Below are 15,724 nucleotides of genomic sequence, written 5' to 3' on the forward strand. Positions count from 1 at the left end.
CCACAGAAAGAAAATGGAAATAATTACTTATAGCTCCTTGGACCTGCAGCCTCTCTTAGGTTGGCTTATTCTGTTCACTCCCCATGCTCTTTTCCCTTAACACCATAATGATACAGCAGGGGTGGAGAAAGGAAGAGGCTAAGTCAACCAACAAGTGGAAATGTTAGGTGTTCATGGTAGGACAGGGTGGCTTGTGTGGAGGGTATTTACATGATTGTGCTTTGCAAGAATAGTAGTGCCAATAATGTGACGTTGACTTACAAGGTGAGAGCTAAAGGGTCAGAGAGTAATTGTTCTGTGGAGGACATTTGGTATTTGGAAAAGAATGGTAGTTTCTGAATATAGGTTAATTGGATATAATTATGCAAGCCAAACCACATGTTAAAATGGCCATTTACTAAGGGCTATGGTTTAAGAACTATCATCAGTTTATGATCCTCTAGTGCTCTCCTTCCACCTTCTCATTTTCCAATTTGCTAAATTACAGAATATTCTCATGCATCAAGTCATCCAGGTTTTCTCAAGAAGAAAGTCACCACTTTCCGGTCTGTGTGATTCTAAATATGACTTAGCATAGCCATTTCCGTAGAGCTCAAGTTCACAAAGCATGATTTCCACACAGCTTTCAAAAACGTCTGGTTTTGGGCAAAATGTTTTCAAATTCAAAAAAAAAAAAAATAGAAATTTTATGGATAAAATTAAAAGGGCTATGTTGCTGATAACTGATGGATGAAGGAGGAAAACTGTGATAAGCATCAGCAGGATATTAAAAGAGATGTATTTGGAAGAGGCCGTCTATTAGTTACAGTTCCTAGTCACTGAAAACAGAATAGAACCCAAACCACAGCAAAGCCAGTTTTTATTTCTGAAGCTCATATTCACTTCTCATGCACCTCTATAAATTCCTGACTATATTTCTATAAGGAAATGGTAAACAAACACTCAAATATCCTTCAAAACACAAGGTTTTAGTTGTTTTTTTTTCTTTAGAGAGATTAAACTTCTAAAATCTGAGCAAAGTGGTCACAGTTGGATGAAAAGGAAGAGACTTCAAGGGAGTAAAGAAATCTCCTACAGAAAAAGTAATGACTCCAAGCAGCTATCCCCTATTATTATTAATTATATTAATATTATATTAATTATATTATTTCTCTGTTCAGCATGGTTTGGGTTTGGTAAAGCTGCCAGAATGAAATATACTAGAAATGAACTGCCTTTTAACAACGGGTATTTATTAGCGTACAAGTTTATAAGTTTCAGGCCATGAAAATGTCTAAATTAAGGCATCAATAGGATTTCTCCCGGAAGAAAGGCTGCTGGAGATCCAGGACACCTCTGTCACATGGGAAGGCACTTGGTGACGTCTGCGGGTCTCCCCTTCTCTTCCGGGTTTTGTTGTTTCCAGCTTCTGGAGTCAGTGTCTTCCTCTCTGAGCCTCTCCTTGTCTCTCAGCTTCTCTGGGGCCTTTTTCTGTGAGATTTTCTTAATCCATCTCTTAGCTTTGTGTGTTTTAGCCTCTTACAAAGGACTCCAGTAAGAGGATTAAGACCCACCTTGAATGCGGTGGATCACATCTCAATTGAAATAAAGTAATCAAAAGGTCCCACCCACAATCGGTCTCCACCCACAGGAATGGATTAAAAGAACATGATCCTTTCTGGGGTGTACACAGCCTCCAAACTACCTCAAGCACTTAAATGACTGTCAGAGAGATTTTATTTATTTAAGACACCTCGTCTTGTAATTTCTAATAGGAAAATGAAGGGCCATTATAAAAGTCAAGGTGGAGAACAGTTCATCACAAAGAAGCCTATGAAAGGATCTATCTCTTTGTTATATCCATGGAGAGTTAAATTTAAAAACAGCAGTATCTGGAGAAGATGCAACTGTTTTGGTTCCAAATGCCTTATGTCTTTACAAAGTTAGCCCTGCATGTTGAAGAAATTAACCAGAGGCAGCATTTATATAAGTGAATAATGTAGGAGCATATTACCATTCAGTAGGTCTATTTATTATACACCTTCTCTATTTCATATTAATGGAGGGGAGTAGCGGTAGAGTATGACCTGCCATAAGGAAAACTGATGTGAGAAAGGATATTTGGATTCTAACCCTGTCTTCCCCATTAAATTCAGCATGTTATCGTGAGAAGTTTCCTTGCATGTGAAATGGAGTTAATTATAACTTTCTGTCTCCTCAGAAACATAGGGATAAAATGAGATGAGGAATGTAAAGCGTTCTGAAATATAAAAACACACATTGACTTTGGCTGGTGTCAGAGACCCGTATGAACAAGCCCTCCACAAACACATACACCACCTGCACCTTGATGCCACAGCGTCACTAAAGACAGCCTAAGACAGCTGAGAAGGAGAAGGGAGAAAACGAAAAAATCCCCAGGCACAGAGTCCACCAATTAATAAAGAGTTGATTATGTGAATTTACGTTCAAGTGTATACAAATTGAATTGTTCCCATATTTACTTGCTCAATCCATAGTGGCTGAAACTGACTCTCCCATTTATAGAGTGCTGTCTGATCATTTAGTGATCCATTGCTCTGCTAATCTAATGCCAAGAAGTGGGGCCGCATTTATCTTCTCTGAGTCCCACTTTCCTCTGCACAAAATAAGGTGATGGGAAAAATAATCATAAGGGTTCTTTCCAGCACTTGACATTTTGAGTTTTAAAAATTGAAGGGAACGGAGGCAGAACTGATAGACTGGCTAGTTCATGCCCTGGGCATCAGGCCAGATATTTTGCCTCTCTATTGTCTCCTCCTAATGAAAATGATGTTGGTTCAGTTCAGGCCAGTGCAGTGTTGGTCTACCACTCGTTTGTAAATCAGTCATTGGATGTAATTCAAAAGCAGCTGATTCTATTTCTGCCTGCCTTTCTGTGCCAAAACTCAACCCCCAGTTTGTTTGGTTTTAATATATTTATTCTGTTGTTGTGGACATTGTGTAAAATGGAAAAAACAAGTCTAGACTGGTTTTAGTTCAGGAAGTTAGGGCAGGGTCTCTTTATTAAAAATAAACATCCTCCTCCTAGATTCCTTTTCACTCTTTCTTCATAAACCTGCTCCCAAAAGCCCTTGGAATCCAGGGCTTCAATCTGTGATTATTTCCACATATCCATGGAGGACACTTGACCCTTTGATGAAAAATAAAGCCAAGAATACAAGAAGTTCTTAAAGGCAGCTAACAGTAATTCAAGATGAACATGATAAAAAATTACCTGAACGCTGGTAGGGTCCTTTATCTTCCCTTATGAAATTTGGTACATTAATCTCAGTGAATGAGACACATTTTTGTCTGAATCTTAAATTCCATGTTTTTTGGTACTCGCTGCCCTTCTGGATTTAATCCCAACAGGGTATTTGGTTCTTTGACTAAAACTAAGGTCAAGTTTGTTTTCAGTCCTCTTCCTTCACCTTTTTGGGTTCCCCTTTCCTTTGGAGTCTGACTCCTCCTTTTCTCCTCAAGGGATTTAGTGAAGTGCTATTCAAATACAGCAGTTTCTGATTAGTGAAGTACCCCAGCGGCCTGCAGAAGGAAGCTACATGAATAAATGTTTCTTGTTTTTTAGAGAAACGTGGAAAGAGGCAATGTAACATGGTGGTGAGGCTCACAGGTTCTGCAGACAACTGAATTTACTACTTACTGTCCATGGGAACTGTAGCAAGTTTTTTTAATTTCTCTGTGCCTCAGTTTCCACAACATAAAGTGAGAATAATAACCTCAAAGGTTTATGTGAAGATTAAATGAAACAGTATAAAAGTTGAACACTTAGAACTTTACTTGGCACACAGCAAGCAGCAATTATTATACCAAGGAATATCCTAAATTGGTTAGAGTTCACACACTTCACAAGCTTTCTTTGTTTTTCCTTTTTTCCTGATCTGTGTTAAGCGCTAGCTATTTATTCTACCTAGAATTTCCACCCCACTTTCTCCACTTGGCAGCCCCTCATTAGCCCTCTAATGGATCTCTGGAGCCTTCCACAGGCCCCCGGGCTCCCCTGGCACACTGTACAGTCCTCATACAATGCTAACATAGCATTGAGCAAATCTGATTACCACTATTAATTTACATATTTGTCTAACTCTTAAAAAAATTGAAAAATCTAGAATATACCAGGAGTTTAAATATTTCTCAGATATATCAAATAAAAAATCTGTTTTCAATAGCTTCTTTCCATCACCTAGTTCATGCTGAACTGAAAATGTGCAAACACCTGACAGTGACAGTCAGAAAGCACAGGAGCTGCCTGGGGCATAGAGGAGTTTGTGAGCAGAGTCGGAGGACAGCAAGCAGCTTCCTAAGCCCCAGGACTGGATCTGATCAATTCAAGAAACTCCACAGAGCTTCTCACTTCAGTTTAGAAAATTATCTTAGTTGCCTCCAGATATGAATTTGCTGGAATCTTTTGGTTTTCTCTAAGAAATTGTGTGTGTTTATATATGTATGGTATGCATATGTATGTGTTTATGTGCGTGTATATAAATATTTTCCCCTAGGAAGACCATATAAATTAGCATGCTCTGGACAGCTTAACTGTTTAGAATTTCACTAATAATATAAAGAATCTTCATAAAATTTTAAGTGTGGGTTAGATGGGCATTTACTTATGGGAAATTATATCAAGAAAGTGAAAGGAAGGATTGAATTATGATATAAGAAACCCTAGATTTACATAAATATCTTTGTGAACAAGAGAAACACCAAGAAAAGTTAAGGCAAGAAAGAAGAAAGATTAAAACAAACAAACAAAAAAGAAACTAGAGTTTTTCCCATGTGAAATGTGGAGGCACACACGTGGGCCTTGTCCTTCTCCAAAGTGTCTCTCTCTCTCAATCTCTCTCTCTCTCTCTCTCTGAGTCCTATGTACTCTTGCTCTGGAGAAGCTCTAGGATATGGGAACATAAAATGAGTAACCAAAAATTCAGATTAATCAAATCAACAGATATCTCACAGCAGTTTGGAGTAGTGAAAAGAGCTCACATCTGACTTCTGATATCAACCCCAGCATTTACTGGGTCTATCTTTGAGCAAGTTAATCTGTCTGTGCCCAAAAAGGAGAAAACACATATACCTACAAGGGTTGTTATGAAAATTAAAAATAAAATAGGTGCAGCATCTGGAATACTAATTGTTATTAGCCTTACAAAGTAGATAAAACAACTTAAAACATTTCTAACCTCAAGTGCGTTCATAAGCAATAAACATGTGGTACATAAACTAAAAACTGAAATTAATACATCTTAGACAATTATTTCCTGAAAATTAATTTGAAATTTTCAAAAGCAAAAGAAAAGGAAAATTCTCTAAAACTTTTGGGGAAAGAGGGACAAAATACTTAAAAATATATTAAAGTTTGTAAAGTTTGCCTCCTAAAACAAACTACAATGATTTGGCACTTTAATTATTAAATAGATTATAAAATTGACCAAATTACCAGGCCAAACAACTTACTTTAACCTTAATTGTTCTCAGGCCAATTGACGACTCTATCAGTGGCCACCGCAAGACATAGGCCATGGAAAATAGGAAGAATTTGGGTAGGCAGAAAGAGAGGAAGAACATTCCAAAAGAATGGAGAGATGCAAAGCAAAAGGACACGTATTTGAGATCATCCTGAGCTTTTAAGAGTCCTTCACCTTCCCATCCTATTAAAAGAAACTGCTGACACCCTTGCCTTATTCTCGGCTACATTCTGGATCTTTGTCCATATACTAAATCCTTTTAGGCTGGAAACCTATTGCTGATATCAGTTCTTGACCTCTTGCCATATTTCCTGTCTGCAGCCTCACACTCTATCCTAGGACCCAACATATAATATTGTACCTCTAGTTCTATCCCTTGACTCCCTCCCTTGACAATAATTTGAACTTGCCTCTTAAATTGTGTTGTTTCTGGCCCCTCCAGATGACTACTCACCCTGAACCCATGAGACCTTTAGAGGTAAGGTCCATGCCAAGTCCTCTTTGGTCTCTAGAGAGGAAATGGAAATCGATGTGGAAAATATAAGATATTTGTAAATTTGTTTGCCTGAAGCAGAGTATTTGGGAAGGTGAGTGGTTAAAAACATTGGCAAAATCTTTTGCAAAATTACAGAGTTCTTTCCACATTGCCTTTCTCATAAAACACTTTGTGTTTGCCAATATTAGCTGAGAAGGCCCAGGGTCCAACAAGGGCTAAGTGACAGATTGAGACTTTGTGCCTGAGGTTATGCTAGGTCACTAAATTGGGTAGATAGCCAAAGTCAGCCTATCCAAGGTGGAAAAGGCTTTCTCTTGTCCTCTTAAAGAGAAGTATACAAGTATTTATGGTCACAGTCATGCTTCTTACAACATATCCAACTAAGAGCCATCATTAAGAAAGTGATTTAGCAATACTTTTAGTGCGATTTGGTCAAAAAACAAATATGTATCGATTGCTTACTCTGTGCAATCTGCACAATGGACTTATGTGGTTTAAATTCTCTCTCTATATATATACCTCAATTTGGTTGAGATTGTGCAATATATTTTTTGTTTTTATTATTATTACTCATTGTATGAGTCAAAAAAAGTAAACATTAGGAAATGATAGTCAGTCACTTATTCCTAAGGACTCATCTCTTTCATCAATCCGTGAGTTCAAAATAGTTGGTTCTGTGAAGGAAGATTTAGGAGAAAATATAGTTCCATTTATTTTGAAAAATAAATGTGTTTTAGTTGCATGAGCTGAAGATTCCCAAATTTTTATTTCCAGTCCAGATCACTACTCTTGAGTTTCAGACACTGAACCTTAACCTCTTACTCTCTCTGTCTATGTAGCTATCTCACAAACAACTCAACTTACTATATGCACTTTCGTTTCTCCCTGCAAACTATGTCCTGCTTTAGATTAGCACCAATTATACAATCCAAAAATAAAGGAGTCATTCTTGACACCTTTACCCTTGTATTCCTTAGTCTACTATTACCTCCTAAATAAGTCTCATGTCCTTCTTCCTTTGTCTACCTCTTCAACATCATCTTAGTTTATGCCACCTTCACCTCCTATCTGGGCTACTGCAATGGCCCCTAACTGATCTCATTGCATCAACTCTTGCCCCTCTCCATCTATTTTCCACACTGAAGTCAATCTCGTCTTTTAAAAACACAGTCTGATTATGTGTCTCTTCTCCTGCTTAAAGTTCTCCACTGGTTTTCCATGACCTTTAACGTAAAAAAATTATCTTTTACATTTTTACATGGTCCTGCCTAATGCTCCAGCTCCATCTTGTGTCTTTCCATACTCCAAACTCATGTAGTTACTGTTCCTTCAGCTTATAAGACTGTCTCTTCCTATTATTACTGTCACCTTTATTTATTTAACACTCTGTCTCAGTTTCCCAATTGCTAAAACAAATACCATATATTGAATTGGCTTTAACAATGGGAATTTACTGGCCAATGGTTTTGAGGTTAGGAGAAGTCCAAAATTAAGTGTTAGCAAGACAATGCTTTCTCTCCAAAGATTGTGGTATTCTGGGGCTGACTGCCGGTGATCCTTGGTCCTTGGCTTTTCTGTCACATGGCAATGCACATGGGGATGTCTTCTCCTTTCTCCTCTGGTTCCGTTGACTTCCAGCTTCTTACTTCTCCTGTGGCTTCTTCCATGTCCAATTTCCTTTGTTTACAAGGACTTCAGCATATTGGATTAAAGCCCACCCTCATTCAGTTTGGGCACACCTTAACTAATAATCTCTTCAGAGGTCCTATTTATAAATGGGTTCACACCTACAGGACCAGGGGTTGGAACCTGAAGATGCCTTTTGTTCAGAACATGATTCAATCTCCAACACTCCTAGTTATACCATGAATTGCAGATCAAACATTTGTGTTCAAAAATTCTTTCCTAACCCCCTAAACTATGTTTGGATTCTCTGTAATGTACTTTCTTAACTCTCTGTACTTTTCCTTCGTAACACTTATCAAAGTTTATAATCATGCATTTTCATGACTGTCTCATTCCATAAAACTGTAAGTTCCACAAGGGTAGAGATCTATTCATCTAATACAACACACTAATGAACATTTGTTTGGGGTGTGTGGGGTGGGCTAATCCAAAGGAACACTTAAATATGAGGAAGTGAATTGCAGACCATGTAGAACAGGTACAGACCCTTAAAATAACTCCTCTGATGTTTCTGTTTTCCTCGTAGCATTTACCACTACATTACATAAAATTATTTACTTAGACCCCACCCCAATCAAGTTGGCAGAGTGACAAGCTTTGAACAACCAGCAAGAAGAGGCTGAAACATCTTTCTCAATGACCCAGAAAATAGTTAAAAGATTGCAGCAACAGGGAGAATCAAGAAAAAATGCTACTTAAAAGCAGCTTTATGTAGGTGCCCTTGCTGGCCCCTCCTCCACCCTCACCAACTCAACACAGAGCAATGAACTTTCCTAATGTGGATCCCTAGTCCCAGATCTGGGGGGAGCAGAGTAACCCTCATGCACATACTGGGAGCATGTGTGTCTGGCCTAATCTGTCTGCTGATAGCCTGCGTGACTCACTATGCCAAACTAGCCCTGTGTGTAGAAGGCACCTCACAGAGTTCTTGAACAGAATGCTGTGGGAGTGCAGTCAAGTGGCTCCCTGGAGCAAGGAATTCCTGGTTGTGGACATAAAGTGCATGAAACCATGAGGAAACTGTTTCCTAGGGAAGAAATAACTTTTTGAACTGTGTACATGGGGGAATTCCTAAGGCATGCCCAAAATAAGACATATATGCAGAAAGGAACTGGGAGGCCCCTACACTTTGGCCTGTAGCTATTCCATAAACTAATTGTATGGATAATTCCTGAAGAAGTGCACTTGCACTCCTTCAACCTACAAAGACTGACAAAGGTGTTTCTTTTCCCCCTTTTTAAAATCATTTTTTGTAATCTCCTGGCACTCAAGGAAGGCTCTGTCATAACACTAGCTGGATACAAGCTTAAGGAACAGACATCTCAGAGTCTAAATTCCAGTGATAACACATTAAAATTTAAAAATGACCAGGTTTCAATAAAAGATTACAAAACATACAAAGAAATAGGGAGTGATGGGCAAGGAAAAGGAGAAGATTAAAGCATTAGAAATCATCAATAAGAAGGACCAGACCTGGAACACCAGAGAAAGACTTCTTAAAAAATTGTCCTAAGTATACTCAAAGGGCAAAAGGAAATCAGGACAACAACAGATTAACACAAAGAGAATATCAATAGAGAGAAGGAGATTATGAAAAGGAAACATACAAAGCTGAAGGCCATAGAAACAGAAATTTAAAATTCCCTAGAGGGGATTAACAGCAGATTAAAGCTGACAGAAGAAACAATCAGAGAATTTGAAGATAAGACCATTGAAATCATACCGTCTGAGGAGCAGAAAGAGGTAAGAATGAAGAAAAGTGAATGGAGCCTGAGGCATCTGTGGGACACCATCACGAGTACCAATATTTGCATTATGGGAGTCCTGGAAGGAGAAGAAAGAGAGAACGTGTCAGAGAACATCCAAAGAAATAGTGGCTGAAAATTTCCCAAATTTAAGGAGAGATATGAAAATACACATCCAAGATGCTCAACAAACTCCAAACAGGATAAACCCAAATAGACTCACACAGTGCCCATGTTACAATCAAATTGTCAAATGCCAAAGATAAAGAGAGAATTCTGAAAGCCACAAGATAGAAGCCATGTGTCATGTACAAAAGAGCCTCAATAAGATTAAGTACCAACTTCTCATCAGAAACCATGGAGGCACTGGGAAAACATATTTAAAGTGCTAAAAGCAAAATACTACCAACTAAGAATTCTGTATCCAGCAAAATTGTCTTTCAAAAATGAAGGAGGGATTAATTCATTACCAGATAAAAGATGAAGGACTTCATCACCACTAGATTGGCCCTACAAGAAATGTTAAAGGGAGTTCTACAGGTTGAAAGGAAAGGAAATTAGACAATTGACTGAAACCACATGAAGAAATGAAGGTCTCCAGCAAAGATAATAACATGGGTAAATATAATATGAGAATATAGTATTGTGATTTGTACCTCCACTTTTTTATTTCCTGCAGGATCTAAAAGGCATCTGTGGGACACCATCACAATGAAAAAAAATGTAAGGATAAATCAATGGTTTGGGACTCATAATGTGTAAATATCTAATTTATGACAAGAAGTAGGTAAAGATAGGGAGATGAAGAGATATAGGAACATAGTTTATATATGCTATCAAAGTTAAGTTAGTATAAAATAAGATTGTTATAAAATTTAGAATATTAAATTTAAGTCCCATGGTAACTACAAAGAAAATATCAGAGAATACGCACATTCATAAAGACAGAAAGTAAAGTACAGGTTACCAGGGATGGAGGGAAGGGGCAATGGGAAGATAAAGTAAAATGAGTGTAGAGTTTCTGTTTGGAGTGAAAGGAAAGTTCTAGTCATGGATGGTGGTGAGGGTACTGAACACTGTGAATGTGATTAATTCCACTGGGTGGTATGCTTGGGAGGGGTTGGGATGGGAAAATTTATGTTGCATATCTGTTTCAACAATTAGAAAGAAAGAAATGAAAGAAGAAAGGAAGGAAGAATGGAAGGAAGAGAAACTAAAAAGATGACAATTAAATGGAACATTTGATACTAGAGGGGATCTAAGAATAGAGGGAAAAAGGCTCAAAAGCACAGTAATGAGACATAAAAAATTAGAATATAGAATGTAAGATTTTTATTAATGCTAAATTTCTTGAACTTGATATCTGCACTTAAGGTGATTACATAAGTGAATATTCTTGTTTGTAGGAAACGTACACAGAAGCATTATGGGTTCAAGGAGTATGATGTGGGCAACCTGCTCTCGAATGCTCAGAAAACAGAGAGAGAAGATGATGACAGAGATAGATAGATGCATAGATAGATAGATAGATAGATAGATAGATAGATAGATAGATGGATGGATAGATAGATAGACAGGTACATAGATATAGAATGATATGGCAAAAGTGGCAAAATGTTGAAATGGTAGATCTGGGTATCTGGGAGTGGAGGTATGCTGGAGTTCTCTGTATGGGGTTAGTATTATTTTTGCAATTGTCCCACAAATTTGAAATTAATTCAAAATAAAAAATTAGAAAATGATCTACTTCTTTGTTTTAGTTTACTATTTGTCTCCTCCACAAGAATTGAGCTCCATGAGGGCAGGGTTTTTGCCCACTTTGCTCAGTACTATATTCTCAGTGCCTAGACCACTGCCTGCACATAGGCTTGATAAACATATGCTTTGAAAAATAAATGAATTAATGAAAGTGAATGCTACATTAAAAAGGAAAATTTTTAAAAATAAAACCAATTCAAGAGAAGTGACTCTTATGCCCTAAATGAATGTGTCCCAGGAAAGAAGGAAATTATGTCTGTAATTAGAAATTCATATATATGTGTGAGGATAATAGGTATGACTGGAAAGTGGAGATAATTAACTAGAAAGGTAGCTATAGAGGGAGTACTAGGGATAAGAAGTGGCTGTGAAATGTGTGGTTACATAATTTAATGACAGTTGTTGAACGCACCTTTGTAAGCTGCCTCTATTAATATTATAACTATCATTATCATTATTATTGTCATTATACTTATTACTATTTTAACAAGGTTGGATAAAATTAAAAACTAGTAGACAGAGAAATAAAGGAGCTGATTAACCTTTACTGTTTTACTCACCCCATTTCTGAAGCCGTTTTAACCACTCCTGTTAAGAGTGAGCCATTAATTTCTGCTCTGTCCTTTTAATATATCCTACACTGCCTAAATCTTTGAAACCCCACTGGAGCAGACCCATGAACCGGGGGGAACCTAGAAACTCTAGGTTGGGATGAGTTGTGGAGTTTTTCAAATGGTAAAGAAATGATCAGCCCAGACAGGTCAGGATTACTCATGCTAATATTTCATTCTTTCCAGTTAGAAGAGTTGAAAACAAGCAAACAAGACTCCCTGGTTCTTGCATCTGAAGAGTCGGTGCGCTCGGCATGGCCAGGCATGGACTGAGCCTGGCTAACTCCTGAGGTAGGGCTTTAAAGCCTTCAGATGCAGAAGTTTCCACACTTCTGCTCCTGTGACATTTGTGTGACTGACTGAGCTACTGCACACTCTGAAGTACTTGAGGTCTGTGTCAGACATATTTTTTAATTCTTCATATTGCAAGGAGCTGGCACCTATAACACAGTATGGCACACAGTTAATATGCAATAACATTGTTGAATAAATGAATTAATAAATGACAAGGAAAAAAATTCACCCACCAGCACAGAGAGATGATATGGATGCTTATTGGTACCTTGGTGGGAAACTCACCTGTGAGATATCTTAAAGTTGGGCTTACTCCTCAGGTGAGTTCAGGGTCTGAATTTACACTCCTCTGTAGTCCAAGCACTCCCAAACTGATGAATGTACTCAAAGTTCTGTCCCCTTGGGCACTTGCAGAAAAGGTAAAACAACTCTGGAAACATAATTTAATAACTTGGTTGCTTAGGATTCATGCAAATAATAGCACAAATAAAATAAACTCATATCCCAAATTACAAATGAAGAAACTATTCATCAAGAACATGAATCAGGAAACATAAAACAAGAAGAGAAAATTAGTGAACAGAAGGAAAGATTTTAGCAAACTACCCAGAATTCAGAAAAGACATAAAGTAATGAACAAAATAAAGGAGATTAAGACACATGGCAGTTCAAATGAGGGGGTCTAATATAAACCAGTAAAAGCTGCAGACAGAGGCATCAAAGATAGTGTGACAAAGGTGGCATTCAAAGAAACAATGCCTTAGGATGCCCTTGAATTGAAGAAAGACATGAATTCATATGACTGGGAAAAGCACAGCCCTGAGCCACGTAAATAAAAACATAGCCACACTTACCCACATCATAATGAAACGCAGAATGCCAAAAATTACAGAAAAATCTTAAATCACTGTTTCCTGATAAATGGATGGAAAGCTACACATTTTCCTCACAATACTAATTTAGCCAGCTCCCATAAATTTTGTTATGCTGTGATATCATTATTAGTCAAATTTAAGTATTCATTTATTTCCTTTTATCATTTTGTCCTTTATTTCATTTTATACTAAGGATTATTCAATAATAAATATATTATTGAATTTCAAATATTTGGGATTTTTAAGTTATCCTTTTGACCTTAAATTCTAATTTTATTATGCTATGATCAGAAACTGCAGCCTATATAATATTGATATTTTGGAATTATTGAATTTTCCTTTGAAGTATTCCTTTGATATAGAATATTTTTGAAAATGTTGTAGAGAAAGAATGAGTATTCTTTTGTTTGGTAAGAGTTTTTGAGTTTCAAAGAAAGGTAGTTAAAATCACCAAAGTTTTAAAATTTATTTCTTTATCCTTGAAGTTCTGTACCTTGTGGCTTGATAGATTCTCAGGCAGCAACTTATTAGGTGCACCCATGTTCATGATGGTTATATTTTTCTGTTCTGTTGGTCTTTTATCCAGTATAAAACATTCTTCATATTTCCTTGACTTTTATTTTGTCAGACATTAAGATTGCTACTCCAACAGAGCTAGAGCTCGGCAGATATGAATGCCAGTATTAGTGCATACAGCCACTGTTAAAAAAAAAGCTGAAAAAGAGTCCAGACTTCAATTAGTGATATGAATGAAGCAGGTCTGGTTAAGACCAGGGCAAGCCAGGCTAAAGCGTAAAGGTCGAAACTGACTGTGTTTTAAAACTTCAACTTCTATATGAGACCAAGGGAAGAGATATCTATTGGCTACAGGATCTAAATTTTCTAAACGGTGCAACTCTACAGTCAGTTTGTTCAAACACCACAATTGCATGGAACTTTGAATAGGAAGTGAGATACAGTAGGTTAGTATAGGCTGGAGTGAAATAGTGACACATCCCAGAGTAATTTGGGCAGATAAAATATATATATATATTTACAGCCTCCCTCTCCCCAGCCCCGAGGATCTGGGGGAAGGTGCGGATGTGTTGGACATCCTCACCTGGACTGGTGTTGATGCTGTCACAAACATTGGGACTGGCGGGTTGATGTGCTGAGCCCTCGATCATGGGACATGCCCTTATGAAGCTCGTTACTGCAGAGGAGAGGCTAAACTTGCATATAATTGTGCCTAAGAGTCTCCCCCTGAGTACCTCTTTGTTGCTCAGATGTGGCCCCCTCTCTCTCTAACTGAGCCATCTCAACAGGTGAACTCACTGCCCTCCCCCCTACGTGGGACCCGACTCCCAGGGGTGTAAATCTCCCTGGCAATGCAGATTATGACTCTCGGGGATGAATCTGGACCCGGCATCATGGGACTGAGAGTATCTTCTTGACCAAAAGGGGGACGCAAAATGAGACAAAATAGTTTCAGTGGCTGAGAGATTTCAAATGGAGTCGAGAGGTCACTCTGGTGGACATTCTTATGCACTATATAGATAACACCTCCTAGGTTTTAATGTATTGGAATAGCTAGAAGTAAATACCTGAAACTACCAAACTCTAACCCAGCAGTCTGAACTCCTAAAGACAATTATATAATAATGTAGATTACAAGGGGTGACAGTGTGATTGTGAAGACCTTGTGGATCACACCCCCTTTATCTAGTGTATGGATGAGTAGAAAAATGGGGATAAAAACTAAAGGACAAATGGGGTGGGATGGGGGGGATGATTTGGGTGTTCTTTTTTCACTTTTATTTTTTATTTTTGTTCTGGTTCTATCTGATGTAAGGAAAATGTTCAGAGATAGATTGTGGTGATGAACGCATAACTATGTTATCATACTGTGGACAGTGGATTGTATACCATGGATGATTGTATGGTGTGTGAATGTATTTCAATAAAACTGAATTTAATTAAAAAAAAAAAAAGATTGCTACTCCAACTTTCCTTTGGTTCACATTTGCTTGGTATAATTTTTCCATCCCTTTATTTTAAACCTTTCTGTACTTTTTGTCCTTAGTATGCCTCTTAGAGACCACATGAAATTAGTCTCTTTAAAACAATCTATGATGATAGCCTGGATTTTACTTGGTGGGTTTACATTAATTGGAATTACCTCTACATTAGGACATTTTTTTACACCATAATGCATTTTGCACAACTGATTAAAGCCTTTCTCATACTATTTATAATCATTTGTTTTTATGTCTTCCTATTTCTCTATAGACTGTAAGTTTCTTAAGGATCCATACGCATTTTAATTAACACAGTATCTGGAACCGAAAAGGTAGTTTATAAGAATTTGTAGAATAAATGAATGAAATATCATCATCATGCTTATAAATTTCCTTGTCACTGACACATTAACCTGTTTTTATAAATTCAATTTAGCAAATAATTATTAAGTGCTTACTGTTTGCAAGGCAATGTACCACAAGTTACATTGGAATACAGCTGCAAGTTAAACGTAATCTTCACTCTTCGGAATCCACAATCTCATATAAATTATATGTAATCTAGTACAATTGATATTATATGACAATATAAATATGCACACAGATAACTGTTCTATGTTAGGTAAAGCATGGGACATGCAAATCCATGGTGTCCCTTTGGACAAGTTAGTTGACATCTGTGAGGAACCATTTACCCAATAGAAAATTATAAAAAATAAATTATCTATATCTAAGATAATATTTTGAACTATATTTTGTAATCATATATATATGTGTGA

General features: G+C 37.3%; 1 long non-coding RNA gene across 1 annotated transcript in view; it reads right to left on the reverse strand.

The window, feature by feature from the left end:
• Positions 1-13,634, reverse strand: part of LOC119543393 — a 19,028-nt gene extending 5,394 nt beyond the window's left edge. The window contains exons 1-2 of the long non-coding RNA XR_005218569.1: positions 13,442-13,634; positions 12,359-12,503 (exon numbers count right to left, since the gene is read on the reverse strand). This is a non-coding gene — a long non-coding RNA (uncharacterized LOC119543393). The remainder of the gene's footprint in view (positions 1-12,358; positions 12,504-13,441) is intronic.
• Between the last annotated feature and the right edge of the window lie 2,090 nt (positions 13,635-15,724).

Source organism: Choloepus didactylus, chromosome 8 (assembly GCF_015220235.1).
Source record: "Choloepus didactylus isolate mChoDid1 chromosome 8, mChoDid1.pri, whole genome shotgun sequence".
In the NCBI taxonomy this organism is placed as follows: domain Eukaryota; kingdom Metazoa; phylum Chordata; class Mammalia; order Pilosa; family Megalonychidae; genus Choloepus; species Choloepus didactylus.